Below are 20,659 nucleotides of genomic sequence, written 5' to 3'. Positions count from 1 at the left end.
ATCACACCCAACCCATAAGACTGATAAGCATCAATTACAGAGAAGAGTCACAGCAGAAAAGAAACAATATTCAATCAGTCGCTAGAAACCAGTCTCAGATAAGCCATAAAAATCATAGAAGAGCTATTTCCTTGGAAATAGGATTGCAAGCAGTCCTAGAAATCCAACCATGATCACAAGTCTACTACAGCCTGCTCGAATAGAAATTTTGATAAGCTTAAACCGTTGGAGCCATAGTTTCAAAAACAGAAGCTACGATTTCAAATAATTTACAAATATTTGTTGAGTTCCAATAAAGAGACCCATGGATCAACATAAGAAGTTTTACCTTTCCATCTAACAAGTTGCATATAATATTCATCATCAAGAACAGTTGCAATAAATAATTTTTTTTTTTTTTTTGAAAAATGAAAATATGATATGGTAGATGTGAAATTAGGAAGAAATGGTGGAAGGGAAGAATCAAAGGCTTTGATGATGTGACTAATAGTAGAATTCTTTGGGATATATATGCATTAAGCACAATAAGTAATATGACTTAATGTGGTATAATATTTCTCACATTTAATTTCTTGAAAGTTCCTTGCAGGAATCTTTCAAGATTCATGCGAATCATACCTATCATCTTCTTTGAACTTCATATATATTCTACTAATATCTACAATAGAATTATGATTTTTAAAGTTAATTACGAACTTCTTATGAATATTAAAATTCAAAAGACACATAACTAGTAAATAGTACAGTGCAATGATATGCATGTAATTATAATGCTAAAAATCATATATGCTTAACAATGGAAATACTACAGTGAATACAAAGAGATGAAGAAAAACATAAAATTGATATTTAATTAATTTTCATAAAATTTATTCTAGTAATAGATAAACATTTATATATATATATATATATATATATATATGATGTACCAGTACAAAATGGACAAACAAACTCTTTAAAAAAGCTAACCCAAAGACTTAAGTATTAATTGTCACGACCCGTCCCGGATGCTCGATCTAACGAGGCGGGTACGAAAAGTCGAACAGTAGTACATTTCCAAAAGTGTAAATTTACTCATCATCAAAACTTTTCTATAAACTGAAGAGCCACTAATAAAAAAATTTTATTTTACCTGTTGTCATTTGCACCTCGCCTTCTATAAACATGTTCTTCTCTTTCAGCCATTACTTCTCTTAGGAACTACCTGAAACATTAAACTTATGGTTTGAGTTTACTAAGTAAACTCAGTGGGAATTATATAAATTTATCTTTATAAAAAAATGGATTAATATATACTCTTTCCTTACTTAATCTTATTCCTTTAATACATTAACTTATACTTCTTTGAATATTTTCATTTATACTATTTCGAAACAATATTATCTTAAGTTTTTTTTTTCATTTACATTTCCTTTTCCCATTTGATTTACGCAGGAGCACCGTCTTAAAGTACCCAAAGGTACAACCTTTTTCCAATTGATTCCTTTTCCCCTTTTCCATAGAAATTTCCTTTTCCTTTTTCGTGCACGAGTACGGCGTCCCCAGCCAGTACCATGAGGGGGTGACTCCTGTTATTTTCAATACCCTTTTCCTTTGTTCTCTTTTTCTTTTCTTTTTCTCATTTTCATCTTGATTATTTCTATTTCATATAATATAATTAACATGCATTTGCATAAATAATTCTTTTCCTTTTCCATAAGCCTTTAAATCTTTATAACATATAGATTCTTTCTTAAGACGGTAAAATCATAAACGTTTGCCTTCAACATTTAATAATATAAGATGTTTAATCAATTATTTAGAAAATTGAAATCATTAATAAAACATAAAATAATATAATTTATCCACTTTGAACTCTTCAGGTCTTCAATGCTTGATCTTCTCTTGAATCAATTTCTCTTCTTGTTGAATCCTCGCGGGATCAACACCTACAACTTGATCATTCACTTTCTAAAACCTAAATTCATACAATGATTTTCATATCAATAAAATTGTGATTCGATAACAAGTATTAATAATTCACTTACAATTGAGAACTTCTCAAACTCCCAAAATCCCTTATCTTCCAATTTCCTCTTTCTTCGCTTCAATTCTTTCCTTATCTTTCAAGAAATATATCATTCACTTTGGATGAGGTAAAGGGAGGAAATTTATACGAAAAATTTGAAAGAAAATCAACAAACCTTTCCCTTAAGCCTTATCGTCCGTTTCTCTCGTTCTTCCAATCTCTCCCAAAATAACACTCTGATAACTATAAGAATGAAAAGGAATTACTATTTCTTACTCTTGAAGATAATCACTTGCTAAAATCAGAGAAAAGAAAAACCTACCTTGTTCTACGCACGAAGCCGTCGTCGCGCCCCTCTCTGTTTCGCGCGAACAGTTCTGTTCCGCGATCCTTCTGTTCGCGGGATTATAAAGGGTGGGCCGGCCGGTTCAGTTGAACCGGCCGGAAGAACCGGTTGTCACATTAATCAATAGTGAATTTATATACTTTTGAATTCAGCCGAATAGAGGAAGTTTAAATTTAAAGTTTTCTTTAATGAAATTATCATGAATAAGCACTTTGAGATGTTAATGAAATTCACTTCCTTATTAAGGTTTTTCTTTTACATTTGTAAATCAACAACACAAAAATAAAATTTGAAACCAATTTGATTCTTCATTAGGAATTAAATTATCAGGCTCTTCAATTTGATGCAAAAACTTCATTAGGCATAAACTATATAGCTTGATATTCTAATTTAAGTCTAAATTCAAAATTGATATCATGTTCAAATTCAATTTTAAATTGATTGATGCTTATGTTTTATATGATCTTACGTTTAATTTTAGATTTAAGGTATTAGCTTTTGACATCAACTTGCAAAGGTTGACTCAAGTATTCCAATTTCTGTGATTGGTTGCTAAGGATATTTGAAACACCTATGGATGTTGGAGGAATTTTTTTTTTAGGTGAAGGTCAAAGAAAGAGGGTCAATCAAGGGCTTAGGTCAAACCAGTCCACATACAACACTGAAGATTTCATCTTTTGGGTCGTGGAAAAGAGGAGGCGTTAGGGGATGAATCCTCTTGGAAGCTGTAGGACAAGGCTAGGAGATATGATATGGAGCTTTTAGGGACCCACCATATTTAAGGGTATTTGGTGAAGGCTACACCATGACGAGGTAAAGATGCCAAATTTGGATATGTTTTGGCTACTCTTGAAATATGTGTTAGAGGATGGGATCGATAGTATCTTTTGGGGTTTGATAGGCTTAAAAGGGTTAGGGATTTGTGAAGCATATATCAATTTTATGTTTTTCTTCATAACCTTAAGATCTAAAATCTTACTCTCAAAAATACTTTTGTTAATATTCTTTAAATGCCCCATCTAATCCTAGAAAATTATTTTACTTTATTTTTTATTTTTTGTCCCTTTCTCTTAAAGTCGATGTTCGGTACATAAATTTTCACTCGGAATAACTTTAGAATCTTTGCAATCTAAACAATCTAATTTTCTTATAAGAAATAATCAATCTGCGTTTTACTATATACATTTTTATAGTGATAAAATGCTCATCTCTTTTCTTACATAGGTATTAGCTATTAAGAAATCATAAGCTAAAAAAATCTAATATAATCTTACCAACTTCATTTGTCGTTCCAAACCCATGGCCACCATGGATGATTTTAAAATCATCTACCTCTCTACCAACATGTTATTTGAATCTCCTCCAATAAAAACTTTTTTTCAAGAGGTAATTTTGTATTAAATCTTTTAAGTCATTCCAAAATTTTAATGTTGAACTCATATCCAAACTTAATTGAGGAGCATAAAACTTATAATATTAATAATCTTAGCATCAACAACAATTTTTAAAATTATAATTCTATTGATTTTTATAACATTATTCTACAAACTCTTGTCTATAATCACACCTACACCATTTTAGTATGACTCTTACCCAAATACCATATTTTATATCCTAAACTATTAATCTCCTTAGCTTTCTCTCCAACCCATTTAGTTTTCTGAATGCACAGAATATTTATTCTTCTATGAATCATAATATCTATTAATTCCATTAATTTTCCTGTAAGGGAGCCTATATTCCAAGTTTCTATCCTAATTTTAGTTTCAATCAATGAAGGAAAAGATTTAAAATTTAAAATGCAAATATTAAATTTTTATCACGCATACAATTTTAAACATTTTAAATAAAAACCTCTTAAATTTTTTATATTGGAAGAATCACTCGTCATTTGATTTTGATCTGTAATGAGGCCCTTATCTTGAGCCCTTGATCTTGCTCTGATAATGAAGCCATTATAATTCTAAGATTGATGTTCTAATCACTTAAGTTTTTTTTTTTTCAAGGTCGTGAATATATTATAGAATAAGCTCTGATTATAATTCAAATTTAATAAATCAAAGATAAATCATATAATAATTGCAAATCAATTTTAACATCTAGTACATCATTTAAAAAATATTTTCAAAAGACAAAATACAACTTTATATGGTTATTGATGTGTTGTTAATAGGCTTTAGCTGAGATGATAATGACTTTTTTTAGAAAATATTAATCACTGATGTGGTAGTCTAATAGGAAGATTGATTGGGACATCAGATCATGGAAGGTCTATCAGAGGCGTGGCCGCCAATCTACTGCCACGATCGAGTCTTTGTATTTATGAGTCATTTTTTGTTATTTTATTATTTATATATTTTCTATTTTCTTTGTGTCATGTTTGTTCTTCCTTTTGTACCCTTAAGTGGGAAATGTCATGTGTGAGCCCAAAGGCAATTTGGTCTTTTATTTCTTTGAGTCCACTATACTTGGCTATATATGCCTTTGCTTATTATTTCATGGTTAATGAATGATTTCTTATGAAAATTTTTTCTTGCATGAGCCTTGAGGGCTTGAGAGTTCTAATGAGGAGAGCTTCCTAGGAGAGGAAGAAGATTGGCGCAACACCCACCAACCTAGATAAGTCGGGTTCGTGGTTTCTTTCGTTTATCTCGTTTTCTTCTCTTCCCTTTTGTTTCTCCCGTATCCTTTCCCATCCTCACTTAGCCGTCGGATTCCATAGCACCGGAATTCCCCTTCACATTTCCCCCTCAACATCAAAGCCCAAGCCCAACCCGAACCCCCCATGCCACTGGCTCCATCCACCTAGCCGCCCCCCCCCCCCCCCGCCCTCCCACTCCCTATTTCCCATTAAAATTCCTTGCCTAATTTGGGTGGACATATTTTGGGTTAGTTTCAAATTCAAATTCATGTATTCTGAAATTTGAAATCTTTCCTAATTTATGAAAGCTATTTTTGGAAAGTATCCTAATTAAGACTTATTTGAATTTAAAATTCAAATAGGAGTTTAAAATCCCTTTCCTAATATTCAAACCCAAATCAAGCAACATTAATTGCTCTCCACAAATCCCTCCCTCTCCTTAATGTCGCCAGACCCTCTCATCCTCTATTGGCTTGATTTATTAATTATTTCCTAATCTCCCCTCATTGCTTTAGGAATTAATTTTAAATCCCTCCCATTTCCTCTTAGCCAAAATTCCCTCTCCCATATTTCCAGAATTGAATTCCTAATCTAGGAATTTGATTTGGGAAATCAAATCCCCATCCCTCATCTACCCGCCGCCCCCTCCTTCCCCTTTTCCTCTTGCCGCCTCTCTCTCTCTCTACCTCTTTCTCAAATCTCCTCTCTCTCTCAACTAGCTTTCCCCCTTTCACAAAATTTGAAACAAATTTCAAATTTTTGGTGGTCTCTCTCTTCTCTTACAATAGGAAGAGAAACTTCTTTCTCTTCAATCCTATTCAAGAACCCTAGCAAGGAGGAGATTTAACAACCGGCGTCCATGAATGGCGGATCCGGAAATTGATTACGGCATAACTTGGGACGAAGATGGCTTCGTTGACATTCTACAATCTACTTTCTTCGACGTGAATTCAAGGGTTGATCTCACCGTCGAGGATTACTTGGAGCGTACGTTGATCTATTTGGTAGAGGCTATTGACGAACACTTCGAAGGCATTGAGTGGAGGATCTCCACTACCCCTTGACGAAAGGTTCTTCTCCCTACTTGCATCTTATCCATTTTAGTCTAACTCTTCTTGATTTGATTGCAGTCACGACGGGCTCCTCCGCATTGTTCTTGCTTAAGCTTAGTAAACGTAGGATTTGAGTGCACCTCTATGCTTTCCAATTCTCATTGTTAGATTAGGGATTATTTTGAAAGCTACTATTTTCCATTGTGTCATTTTCTATTTATTTTGGAAGTTTTCAAAGCTCTCACCATGTGATTTAGCCTAAGCGGATAATCACAAATCGTTTTGATTCATTGTTTGAATTCGCTAGTAATTTTTGTTCTAAATTTATTCTAATCATAAGTTGTGCAACATCCATATGAGTTAAAGTGCATTTCATTTACATGGTCCTGTATCAAAGATAACTGTAATATTTTACAGTCTTTAAGCCTTTGTATAAAGCCTTTTCTAGTGTCTTTGATAAATTGTGCCTTAATTTATCCTTAAATTTTTGCATAAAGCTTCTCTGAAACAGATAGTGATAAATAAATAATATGTATGCAATGAATCTTTAGCATCAAGATCTTCAAAACAAACAAAATATCCAAACACAGCATATCACCTTGTTTAAACTTCTTATATTGATAATGACAGTATGAAACTGATGATCCCTACAATTTTGTTGTTGAAATAACACTTCACCAAAATATATTAAACATAGTCCAATTAATTTAGTTTTAGCAATTCAATTTTTTGAGAATAAGAAATGCTACCTTTTAAGAAATCTTCTCCAAAGATTTCTATTTAATTTAAAAATTCCTTAAGATCATACTTTTATTAAATTAGTAAATATAATACTTAAGTTGCATTAGAATTTTCCAGAATAGTAATTAAATTGATTTCATTTATACTGCATCATTTATTATTTCATTATTTAGCCCTAATATTATATCTTGTGTAGAAGGCATTAATATATTGTGCAGAAGGCATTATAATGCAAACTTAAGCACTACCTTTTTTTATTTTTTTTTTAACTTAAGCACTACCATTAAATCTACTATTAGCACTCTTTTAGGTTCAAGGGTTTCTAATGCATATCTATCATGTAAAATAATGCTTGGTTAAATGAAAAGAGGTGATACTTATTTGTAGAGATTTTGAAAATGTGATACACACAATTTAAAACAAATGCAAGAAAAAAAATATAAATCTCATGGGGGTGGCGAATCATCTATAATATAAATAACCACTTACTACTAATCAACATTATTAAAAGCATGCCTCAATAGTGATGTGTAGCAACACGATAGATGTTGGCTTCACGCCCTCACATGTCATTGAGTTGCAAAAGTGCTTGCTTCTCTTCATTGAACACTAAAGTGCTCACATAGCGCATTGCAACTTTTCCCATTGCTCGCTTCATTGCAAATCAATCAATCCATCAAGAAATATAAAACCCGCTAGTGCCCCCGACCAACACATTCAAACCTTTGCCCTCAACAAGAACTAGCAATAATAGAACTTCCTTCCCTTGACCACCATATTCGCAAGTTTGCCCTCAATAATCACAACTCTCAAGAACGAGCTCCACTACCTAGAGTGAACAACAACCTATAATAGCAGCAATCTTCGACCAACAATAGTGCACCAAACAACCTTCACAACCATCGACCATCGCAATGTAGATCAAGACCTTCCACCTTCTCGAACTTCTTCCCCTCAATCTCCAACGCTCAAGTCCTTAGCCCGACCAACCAAATTGAGAACAACTTTTGTAAAGATATTATGAGAACATTAAAGGTTATTGAATAACATTTATAATTACAAAAAAATTAAATTTAAAAACTATAATATTCATTCAAAATTTATTTAAAATGTTTTTATTAAAATCACATAACTTCCAAGTTTTTATAGCTATTTAAATATTTATGTCATTGTTAAATCAAATAAAATTTGTATGGTTTTAGAAAAAAAAAATAAACTGTGTTTTAAATGGATAAAATTTAATTAGCATACTCCAACTTTATAATTAATTTATCATATTTCTCTGATTTATGTAATTTATAATTCTTTATGCCATATTCAGCTGATTTTATAATAATATTGATTGTTTAGTATTAAACAATATGTATAATTTTTACAAAAAATAAATGGAGTACATTTTTTATTTTTAAAAAATTTAATTCATATTCATTCTATGATTTATATAATCATCTATAAAATTTATGATCTAAAAAATGGCATTCATTATATTAAATAATTATATAAATGATTTAATAGATCAAAATTTTTTTTATTCATTAATAAATTATGACTTGATTTACATTTATAATTTATTAATTTAAAAAATAAATAAATAAATTTACGTACAAAAAAATTAAAAATATTTTGAGAATATTTTTAAGTTAATCAAATAATCTTTTTAGTAATGCCAACTGATGAGAGTGATATCGAATAAGAATCAATGGAATAACAGCATAATTAATTAGGATTTATAAGATGATTACATATAGAAAAAATTATTCATTTGTATGATTTTTTGAATAGAAAGAATTTCATTCATTTACGTGAAGTCGAAATTTACGTCAAGTACTATTTGCCATGTGCATTTATTTTGTTAAAAAGACAAATAGAGATATACCTCAAACCAAGAAGCATCTTATCGATCTTTATGGAGCATCTAACAAACATTACATCAAGATAGCTATTATCTTAACCCTTTTTTTTTATAAATAAGTCTACAATACAATCAAATATACAATTGATAGAATCCTTATATAAAGCTATTAGCCACTTAGTTGGTCGCACAAATGGGAGAAAAAAAAAATATCAAGAACTCTCTAATAATAACCATGCTGGTGGTTATTTGCAAATGAGTTTGCCACCTACAATGGATATAAGAAATCTATATGTATAATTAATTGAAATTCTTATATAATTTCAAACTTTTCTGTTGAATTTTTTTTTTCATGATATTATAATTTTAATAAAGTGGGGTCGTGGTTGATGTATGGTGCATTAGCCCCAACTTTACAAAAATTGCCTATTAAAATTTTAAGATCCGACTTATAGGGGTTTGTTTGGTTGTCTGAAAAAGGAATGTAATGTAAAATGAATACTTTGGAGTTGTTTGGATGAATGTAAAGTAAATGCAGGTGAATTATTTTTTTATTTAGTTAGAAATAATGAATGTAGAGTACAGTCCTTGGTGGTCACGGCCGGCGAGTGGTCGAAGGCGACTAGGAGGCGACGGGCGGCCGATGGTGGGCAGTGGCTATGGAAGGCGGGAGACGGTGGTGGTAGGCTGATGGCAGAGGTTGGTGATGCCGGCGCTAACTGGTGTCGACGGTGGTCAGAGGTGGCCGCGGAGGTCAGACTGGTGGCCAGCAACATCAGTGAGGGAGATGAGATTAACTAACAAGAAGAAGATCTTAAAAATGAAGAGATTCTACCTGAAGGAGAAAAAGATTATGTGAATGAAAGAGAGGATGAATAATAAATTCCCTTTAGCTTGCTTTATAAAGCTGGAGACTTTATGCATTTAAAATTGGCTTTTGTAATGAATTGAATATGACTTCATGCAATTTTGAAATTTGTAATTTTTATATCAAACTACTATATTAGTTGCACACATTGAACCTTATTGTTTGTCCCTATGCATAATAGAACTTATTATAAATGTCAATTTGCATGTTCACTTTTAAGGCTTGTCTTCAAATTAGGCATGATATTACATTTTATTTCAACTTTTTATCAAGTTTTAAGTCATTTATTAAATAATCAACTTTTTAATTATTATTGACTATATAATTATATTAGATTAAAAACTGCATTATGTGATTCATATATATAGTAGTAAGCATTCTACTTATTAAAAATACTACTAAGCTTTCTGCATTAAAGCAAAAAAAGAATTCTCGTGCAATGCATTGTGTTTTGAGCTTTGAAAATACTAGTAATAATCATGTAGAAAAAGAAGACAATTTAATTTCTTGTGAAAATTTTTAGGATGTATGCGTATTGCATAAATTTCCTGGTAGGTTTATTTTGGTGTTAAGTACAACTTTCTTTTATTCCTATAAAAATTGAGTCTCTAGTAATATAAAGCACTTGCTTATGAATGAAGAAATGAAATATGAAATGAAAGCTTTTCTCCGCTTGAGCTTATGCTTTCATTGTTAAAATGAAAATTTTCATCGATGAAGGTAGTGTTTGTCCATGTTGAAAGACTTCCAAGAATTGAAAGATTGTTATTATGACAAAATATTGCTCATACTAACAATCTTTTGATTGTTTCAGTGTCATTCTTATATTCTCTTATTTTTATATTTCCCTTCTAGAATTTTGTTTATAATAGTATCTTAGTGGTAAGTTAGCTTGGATTGAGTCAAAATAAATTAACATTGAAATCTCTACTTATAAATAACTTTATTTTTCAATGTGGTCAATCTGATTAAGTCTTGCAGATACTTATTGAATCCAACTAAATGTTTGGGTGATATGTTGTAGTTCTTTCAATCTTTTAAGTATTTAGTTTTCTGCTAAGTTGTTTCTAGTTATTAAATTTTTAACTGAATTTTCTTGTGAAGATCTAACTTTGCCCCCATCATTCATTATCATAATAATTTTATAGTTTGCATTTTTTTTTTTTAAGTATTAGAGCAAGTTTTCCTCTAGAAAAATTGTATCCGGGTTTTCGTTGTTGCATTTTCTATGCCACAATATTGTTTGAAATTTTATAATGCCAAACAAATTTGAATTTTCTTGAAACTTTCTGAGTGTGATCATTAAAGGCACTTCAAATTTTCTGAAGTCAGGTGATAAAAAAATTGCATACTCTTTCCAATTCCAACATTTTTTTTTGCACTTTTGCCATTTGAAATTTGGCTATATCATTATCATTTTCTATCCAAATCTTACATATAAGTCATCTATACCTTTTCTTTAGAAAAGGTTTTTCAAACACCAGTGGTTTGATAGCATATTTGAAGATACTACTGCATTGTCACAAATTCTACCATATAAACTATAATATCCAAGTATCCTCTATGACTACCCATAATAATCACATGTTGAACAGATGGTCACATATGCAAGAACATTCTCCTTCAGCTACAAGAACACTTAGAGGATCTTACTGTCACGACCCAACCCGACCGGGACGGATCCCGCTCGCATCGGGCCGCGACACAACTATTGAAAATCTAGGATCTAGCTTTGGAATTTGCTTCAGATTTTCTTCCAAATATTAAATAGACAGAAAAACACAGAGCTACTATAAACATCCAAATATAGAACAGTTCATCTATCTTTTCTTTCATCAAAACAATCATATACAATACAATTCATGGCTTCAGACAGAAATAACAGAACAGAACAGAAAAGCCATGACTGTACCAAAAATCAAAAGTACAAAATACTTAATCTCAGATCAGACACAGAACTTCTAGTCCAAGACCTCCTTCCCTTTTCCAGAACCTTAAAACTACGCAGAAAACAAGGATGAGCTAACAGCTCAGCAAGACATCACTTACCAATCAAAATAGTCAGAAATTCACATCAGAAAATAGCCGTACGGAAATCGTAGAACAGACATAACAGATACATGATCAATCAGAAATTAGCTTACGGATACAGAAAACTGAAGTCATTTCAAATCGAATATCATAAGGCTTCCAATTCACAGAGCAGATAGAATCATACAGAAAATCAGAAATCATATATTGGATAATTCATAAGACAGACCAGATAAGTCACAGAACAGATTATCAGATAGCAAACATCAAATTCCATGACCCTTACAGAATCTCAACGGATTCTGGCCCCTTATGCCTTCCTTCCCTGACACAGACAGAATTTCGACGGATTCTGGCCCCTTATGTCTCCAGTTGTGCTTATAGCACCAGAATAGAACAGATATTCGGAATTCCGGAACAGACAGATTTCAGAGCTCATTTCAGATTTTCAGATTTCCCGAACCCAAACATCGGAATCACAAAGGATTTTGGCCCCTTATAACTCCCTTCTGATAGCATACAAATAATCAATTCATTCAATGTATCAATTTAGAAAAAATCAGAATTCGTACGAAAAATCAGCAGCATAACGGCAGTATACAGAATTTACACAAAATTTACAGATTCAGAAATTTACCAAATTATCACAGAATATCCACAACAACATTATAAGACTTTCATTGTACTGAAATAACATTTTTCAACATCCTGATAACTTGCAATTCAATTAAAACGCCGCGGAATTCAAAATATCCGATAAAAATCTTCCAGAAAATACTCAAAACGTGCACAATTATCATCTCAGAAACATACCAAAAGTTACGCGGTAAAACATTTATCAGTGCGAAATAAAATCAATTATTCGCTAACGGAAACAAAATTCGAGACAGAAAAGTCGTCAAAATTCTCGTTTCTGAAAATTGAGAAAAGCGGAATGTACCTTAGCTAGAAACCCTAAACTTTTCCAACTACGGCGACGGACGAAAATGAGTCGAAGTCGCTCAAAAATCCACTTTCCTTCTTCTTTCCATAGTTTTCTCTCTCCTCGGCTTGCGTTTCCTTCAAAATCGACACTATTCAGATATTTATTAATCAGGATCGTCCCGGACGATGTCCCGATTCGTCCCTGGACAATCTTCTCTGGACACAGATCGTACAGACGAAAATAAATTCCAATTTCTTCATCCCTGGACGAAACTCTCTGTCTGGTTCGTCCCGACGGTTCCAGGTTCGTACAGACGAACATGCATATTTTCTCTGTTCGTACTGGCAGTTCGTACGTACTAACCATACAGATTTTCAACATTTCTTCAGTTCGTACAGACGGTTCGTCCCGTACTAACAGCAAAATTTTTTTTGTTCAAACATAAATTGAAAATTTAAGGGTTTCACACTTACTCTCTTCAATCAATAAGCATATCAAGAATTTCCAACTAGGTTGGCTATTTTTGAAAATAGAGTCAGCGCTAATCCTCTACAAAAGAACCCAAACTAATTGAAGATGTCCCACACTTTTTTTTTTATGTCCCACACGTCGATAGCAAAAGAAACTCATCTTTAATCCTAACCCATTAAGGCTACAAGAAAATTGGCCTTTTCTTGTGGAAGACTTTCTTGAATACCCTATATGACGGAAGAGTTACCATTCAAACTCCCCACAAAGAAAACAAACGTTTGGTTGGATTGGAGGTTATCCCAATGAACCTTTTTCCAAAATAGTGATATCCTCATCTATAAGCTTTGACCAGTTTAACACCGCCATGAGATTGAATGAGATGTCGATAGTGACATCACAGGAAAGGTTAAGACAGATCATCCTATTTTTTATGATCGTTTGACCCAAAAGTGTTTTATGATTGACTAACAAATATGGACTAGTACTTTGATTGGATAGCTATTTCTAACAATCCTCATCGATCATGCCAACTAATCAACTTAGAATGACGACTTCAAAGATCTTGCCAAACACTTGCTAGATCTTAGGATGAGGGGAACGAGCTCCTAAAGCATAAGTATCTTCAACTAGCATTCCATGGTCAACTTCAAAATGAACCAATTACTCTTAGAAGGGCTCTATAATACTCGTTAATTATGTGACTTGATATGACGAGTTAATGATCCAATGTGATATATTGAAGGACCTCAAGCTACTATTGCTAAGTTCTGAACTTGACTTAATCTTGATATCCATCGAAAGGCTGACTCAAGAAGTTTACACTCTCGATGAGGCATTCCAATGGACCTTTTAGTTGCAATATCCTAAGTCCATTTCCTAGTTCAAATTCACAACTAATATTAGTAGTTCATCTCCTAAGGCCAACTAAGAAAAAGCTGTGTCAGGAGCCTCTAGCTCCAAGTCCTGAAGTGTTACCTGCTTCACTTGTAGCAAGATTAATAACTATGTAACTAGCCACCGTTGTAGTACTATCCACTTGGATTTTGTTAATCCCGAGCAGCAAAAAGACAAACAGGCTAATAATGTCAAGTATGATTCAGGTGATGCTGCTAATGATGCTAAGTATTAGTTGGCTAACACTTAGACGTGGCAAGTAATGTACCAGCCAACCCTTAACTAACATCAATTGGAAACCCGCAAATATCTTCCACACCTACTTCAAAAGAGGAGACAAACGATGCAAACTTATTACTGATAGTAGTTGTATGAATGTTATCTGGACTATTACTTTGGATAAAGTGCACTCCTAAACCCCATCCACATTCTTACAAAACTGCTTGGGTTGAAAATACCAATATATGTCACCTAAAGGTTCCTTATTTCATTGCAATTAGCTACTTATTCTGATCATATTTGGTGTACTTTCCTCCCCATGGATATGGCCCACATAATTTTAGGAAAGCCGTAGCTATATATTTGGACCCACTCACTTCGGGCAATCCAATGCAAATTTGAAGGCAAGAAAATTATTTTGAGACCGGCTAAACAAAAGGAGCTTCAACTGTGAAAACTGAAAGAGTCATATGCTCGTACAGAAAAATGACATCTTAATATTATTAGCCGATGGAGTTTGAGCGTAGTAGCTTGTTGTATTAGAATCTTTTAAAATAATTTTTGGTAAGTTTCCCATCATCCCATCTAAGGTTAATCAGGTCCTATCTAACTTTGAAGATTTTTATCCTAACTAACTATCTAATAAACTCCCACCTCTAAGACCATCCAACATGCCATTAACTTAGTGTCTGGAACCACCATGCCTGATCTACTGCATTAACAATGAACCCATGCAGAGCATATAAAAAACTCATTTATCAAGTCAATGATCTATTACGCAAGGTTTTATTCATAAGGATTGGTTCCCTTGTGTTGTTTTGGATCTTCATAAGGAACATGGTTGCAAGTATGTTGGTAGTAGAGCCATTAATAAAATTATCATCAAGCATTAACTCCCCTCTCTCAATTGGAATACATGCTTTGCATAATAGTCGAAATAGTAATATTTTCAAATATTGATCTTTGAGGTAGGTCTCACTAATTTAGAATGAGTGAAGATGATAAGTGTAAGACCACTTTCAAAATGAAGGTTAGCCTTTGCAGGTGACTTGTTATGCCTTTTAGCCTAACTCATGCCCAAAGTACATTAATGTGTGTCATAATAAATGTGCTTCAGCATTTCATTGGTCTCTTTCTGGTCATCTATTTTGACAATAGTTTGCTTTTCTAAACAATGTTCACCGTGAAAGATTTGATCACTTAAGACATGTTTTGAGATTCTCCACCATGAAAAACTATATATTCATCCAAACAAATGCATATACACACCTTCAATGATCTTCTTAGGTTTTGTGGATTCCACGAAGGCATCTCAAGTGATATGAGGTTTTAGCCATCAATGATTGGCATATGTCAACTTCTATTCATGATATTCATAGTTTCCATAGATTATTCATCATTAGAAGGATTTAGCACTAATATAGTCCAGATCATCCATTCTTTAAAGAAATGAGAGTTTGAGTGGACTCTAACTGCTTCTTGGGCCATTAAAAAATCAAAGGGTGTTTAACTAGTCCATATGTATTAAAGTTGTCCAGCTTCAATAAAATTTAAAATTTTTTTTATATCTTGTGAAGCCTCAAGTGTAGATATCAGTGGAGACCTTAAGCAAGAAAGACATCTAGTAGCGTATAGTTGTGAGATGCCAAGTGAGGCCCACCAAAAATACTCCACCTATATTCGTGAATTCTATGTGATCGAGTAAGCTTTTTATGCTGGTGACAATATTCTTACTCTAACTATTTGTGGTCGATTTAGACCATGAAGCACTTCTTAAATATTTAATATATCAAAAGAAAATAAGTTCTTGTCATGGTAAGTGGGTTTAAGAGTATACACTAACCTTCAAATACAAGGTTGGTGTTCAGAACAAATTGTTAGTTGTGTCGAATCTAATTATGTCGATCAATCGAGTTTGTACCACAACCTCGAACCTCAATTCCATCGGTCGAGCTCGCAGGGGGGCTGCAGGTGTCCTCCCCTATAATACCCAAAGTTTGTTAAAAGTAAGTAGGAATATTTCTCAATAAAATCATTCATTATTTTTTTTTTCATATATGAAAAATGTCAAATTATTTTTATTAGGTTTTAATTTTAATTTTGATCCTCATAGTATATTTATCTGTATTCATGTAAAGGCATGTTATCATTTAAATATAGTTAATGTTTCTTTTGTTCTAAACACTTAATTAAAAGTGTTAGCTGAACTAATACTTAGCATTGACTTCAATAAATGATGTAATTGCTAAAGCAAATAATCTATTTTTCTATTTACAGTTATTGTAGCATATCCACTTAGCTCGGCATGCAATGACTGATCCCTCTCATACTTCATCAACGGATAGCATTAATGTATAGTGGCTTAGTGGAATTAATTATATAGTATTATAATAAAGAATGTATTCTTAGTGGAATGATTATATTATTATATTAGCAACACCTGTAGCCATTCTTTCATTTTTATTTTTTTCCTTCCCATTCAAGAGACGAAGCTCTGCAAGCCGTGGGAGAACTGGAGCTGAAAAAGGCGGGTTGTGTGTGGGAATTTCAAGTTTGGTAGCAGATTTATCAGGTAATGAAATTTGAAGGAGGATTAAGCTTTCAGAAATTTGAGATAGCAATTTCTGCAATCTTTGTGTTGAATTACAATTCTGGAATTTCTAAAATATAGCAGAAGCTGGTGGTTGCTTAATTCAGGAATATGGACGAAATGAACTGGTATAGTGGTGGCCAAAATTAGAAAAAGGTGTTGTTGTAGTGTTGCTGAAAATAGGTAAGAGATTATAATATTTGCTAAAAAAAATGTTGCAAGAAGTCAATAAGAGATTTCTGAATTTAAATTTAGTGTTAGTTAAAATTAAGCGATGATTGTTGATTCTATTTGCTAAAATAATGATTACTGAAATCAGTTGTTGAATTCAAGAAGGAAAAATAAGAAAGAAAGGAAGGGAAGTCATGAAAGAAGTTTAAGAAGGAAAAGGGATTGTGAATGGAATTAAGAAGAGTACGATCGAGGTGGTGTATAAGCGGAGAAAAAAATAGAATCTAGAAAAACAAATTTTAAGCAATGTGAGATACTCAACAATGCATAAGAAATAGAAAAAAAAATTATAATATTGCAAATTGATATTTGGCATGTTTATGATAGCATTTTTTCACATGATAGTATGTATTTCAATTCATTATAATTGATTAAACTGTTGCTCTGATTATGGAATGTACTTGAAAATGAAAGAGAATATAAAGTGATTCAAGTCATATGTTGGGGGATAAGCCCACACAAATAAAGGTGAAAGATCTGACGAGGTAAGCCTATACTCTCAAGTCTAGAAGTTGGGAATTTGGACCCAACCCTGAATTGAGCAAACAACTTCAATTCTAATAGTTGGGAAGCTAGACCCAACCTTAAATTGAAAAGCTAAAAGGGTGCTAAAATTTATAGCCATCATATGACTTGTTAAAAAGAGTGTTGAACAATTAGCATGATGGAAAGTACTGTTATGTTTTCTTGTGATATATATGGAAGGTACTCTAACCATATTATTATTTAGTCACTAATATTATGTCTTTCTTAATGGTTAAAATATTATTATTAATTCTTATATATTGCTTGTATATTTCATTGGGCCATAGCTCATGGGCAGTGGTTTTACTACAGGCAAGGGAAAGGAGCCCGTAGGGCATTAAAGTGGTAACTGTTCTTTTTGGGTATACAAATGATCTAAAAATAGATATGAACGATAGCGTTGCAGACCTTTGGATATGTAAGTAAATTTTAAAAGTTTTAGTAGAGCTTTTTTTGTACTTTGATTATATTTAATGGTACTTCAAGTACATCACACGCTTCCTATTACTAAAGAGTGGAGTTGGTATGCTGAAGTATTGGGAGAATCTAAATAGATTTATTTCCTTCTATTATACTCCAAATTGGACCATTAAGGGGGCAAATTGGGGTGTGACATCCCCCCTGCTTGAGTTTGGTTGCTTTGCACCTTAAAAAAAATTTTTATGTAGAATCGTACAGAACTCCGGCGCTGTATACTCGAGCAATGCAACGTTGTATAGTTTGCTAGGAGACATACAGAGAGAGAAGTATTGCGGTGCTCCAAACCCCGGCACTGCGACGATCCAGACCCTAGCTCTGCCGTGCTATCAGGTAATAAGTGTAAATAATGTATTATTTTGTGTTATATTTTCAGAAAAAGAAATATTTTGTTTTAGTTGTGTCGTGCAGAAAAAAATACAAAAAATGCACAAAATTCTAAATATTGTCGTCGCAGCATCGCCTTAATATTTTTATAATTCAAAATTACACTCCACAGTACCCCCATCAAGTTTTTGGCGCTGTTGTCGGGGGAAGTATTTTGTTTTTTTGCAAAATTTTAACTATATTGTTGAATTAATTGAATAGTTAGACCTACTTATATTTTTTTATTATTTTTAATTGCCTTGATCACTAATTGTATATTTTTTATTGCATACTTTATAGCCATAGAAATGAACTTGTCATTTGATCATGAAATTGAAAAACCAAAAAGATTTTAACAGTGAAGCAACTTTAGGATGTCGTGTTGTGGTTGATTTGGGAGCATTTGGACAATCTTGCAGTGGTGGACCATCGGTTTGCTAGTCTTATGCACTTTTCTTATTTAACCTACAATTCGATGCATGTGAGGAACCCGCTCTGACAGTTGTCTGAGGATAGCGTCTTTTTTAATTTTCTTTATTTCTCCTAATATTTCTTGTTGTGTTTGTCAAGTCTTAGTTGTCTGCTTTTATTTTAATAAAGTTTGTTTTAAGTTCTATCAATTGCGTCAATTTCTTATTGTGTGTCTACATCAATCTCCGATGCCACCGTTTGAATGTGATTTTCTAATATATTCTTTACCATCTCATGAAGATCTGAAACCTTGACTTCCACGGATAATATTCTATCCTCCACCGTTGCTTTCATTTGGCTCATGTCCCCTTCGAGGCATTCCTCCAACGCATCTACTTTCTTGGCCGTCATCGATACCCAAATTTTTGTTGGACTCAAAATTTGATCTCGATTCAGCAAAACAGACCCCTTCCAGCTAAAAATCGGCTACTGATTTTCTCAGAAAAATCCCCCAAATAATCCCAAAATCTGCTATAATACCAATTTGTTAGGAAATACTAGAAGATCTCGAGTAAAACCTAACAATCTTGACAAAAAATAGCGATAACTATCCACAATTCCAAGGAAAAACCAGAAAACAGTAATTTTTGCAATAATCAAAGGGAACATAACAAAAATACCAAGATACATCTATCCTCAATTCGAGAGGAGGATTTATCTCTTACAATCCCTAGACATTGCTAGAGCCCAAGACACCAAACTCTAAAAATGAAAATAGCCACAATAACTTTCATGCACTAACCCTAATCATCTCTTCCTATTTAAAGCAAACACTTAAACCTCCTTAGCCCTAGCCGCACCCCTCCTTCCTAATTAAATTAGTGAGTGGGACCCACCCATATATGGGCGGCAAATCAAGAGAGAGGACCAAGTTTTGACCGTCTTTGATACACCTGGGCCGACCCCTCAGAATCCTTTTGGTTCTTTGAGAAATAAAATATTGGAAGTGAAGGCTGAGTTTAGAAGGCCACCTTAAATTTCCTCAAAGGGTGTGAATATCATTATAATTTTTTGATAAGAACTTTCAAACTTGTGACCTATGACGTATGGACACATCAAATAACCTAATATATATGCGTCAAATGCTTATAAAACATGGGCACGCTCCCAACATAAGCCTAGCATGTTGAAAATTGTTTGTTTTATTATTTTTCAAAATTAGAATTGACAGTCAAAATATGCTTGATATAGCCAACACATGATTATAATGAAATGTGTTTTTTTAAGTCAATTTTATAAACTATGTTTTTTTAATGATAATGGTAAGTGGTTCTATTGAAAAGGATATTGGTGTTAGTGGAGATGACAATTAAATTACTAAGCATGTTGAGTTAATTATTGATATATTACTATGATCATATTTTTGTGATCATTTTGAAGATTATACACTTTGGGCATTTTAGGTTTACAATACAGTATTGATGTAGAAAAATTCATGCATAATGATTACCATTAATATTCATGTATTATTAACAATTAAGTACACCAAATGAAATATTGAATTGTAATTATAAAGCAATATATTTTAATGATCCTTCAACTTTTTATGTGATATTTTTTTTATAGAAAGTATTGGCAATAGGTGTTTTTATTACACATTTTACATTAATAATTTGTAAGAGAAAGAATTTTGTCTAAGGGTTGTCATGTCCTAATTTTATAATAATGTTGTGCTTCCATATCTATATTGTATTATGTCTATGTCTCATGTCTTTATTTGTGCTTCATAGCCTGTGATAGTAAGCATTATGGTTAAAAATACAATAACTTGATCTCACAACTTATTCATGTCATGTATCATTAGTATGTCATATGCCTTGTATGATTAGAATCCTGTCGCAAGAGGAACTTGCATTTCCTGCAGAGGCCAATAAAAATAAAAAATAGGCAACTCCATTAATGATAGTAAATGATAAATTAACAGAAAAAAGATTGTGCAAATTGCTAAGAC

General features: G+C 32.6%; 1 protein-coding gene and 2 long non-coding RNA genes across 4 annotated transcripts in view; all 3 read right to left on the bottom strand.

Annotated features, from left to right (window-relative positions):
• Positions 1-20,659, bottom strand: part of LOC110091799 (lysophospholipid acyltransferase 1-like) — a 32,980-nt gene that overhangs the window by 1,553 nt on the left and 10,768 nt on the right. The window lies entirely within an intron of this gene.
• LOC114580881 lies at positions 946-20,567 on the bottom strand. The gene is made up of 3 exons (XR_003702519.1): positions 20,487-20,567; positions 15,892-16,029; positions 946-1,204 (listed from the first exon to the last, which is right to left on the bottom strand). It is a non-coding gene; the product is annotated as an uncharacterized LOC114580881 (long non-coding RNA).
• On the bottom strand, positions 1,602-2,518 carry LOC110092611. Its single transcript, XR_003702516.1, has 2 exons — positions 2,184-2,518; positions 1,602-2,102 (listed from the first exon to the last, which is right to left on the bottom strand). It is a non-coding gene; the product is annotated as an uncharacterized LOC110092611 (long non-coding RNA).

Source organism: Dendrobium catenatum, unplaced genomic scaffold (assembly GCF_001605985.2).
Source record: "Dendrobium catenatum unplaced genomic scaffold, ASM160598v2 fragScaff_scaffold_133, whole genome shotgun sequence".
Lineage (NCBI taxonomy): Eukaryota > Viridiplantae > Streptophyta > Magnoliopsida > Asparagales > Orchidaceae > Dendrobium > Dendrobium catenatum.
Note: the sequence above shows the minus strand (reverse complement) of the source record. Positions and strands in the feature narration are given on the sequence as shown.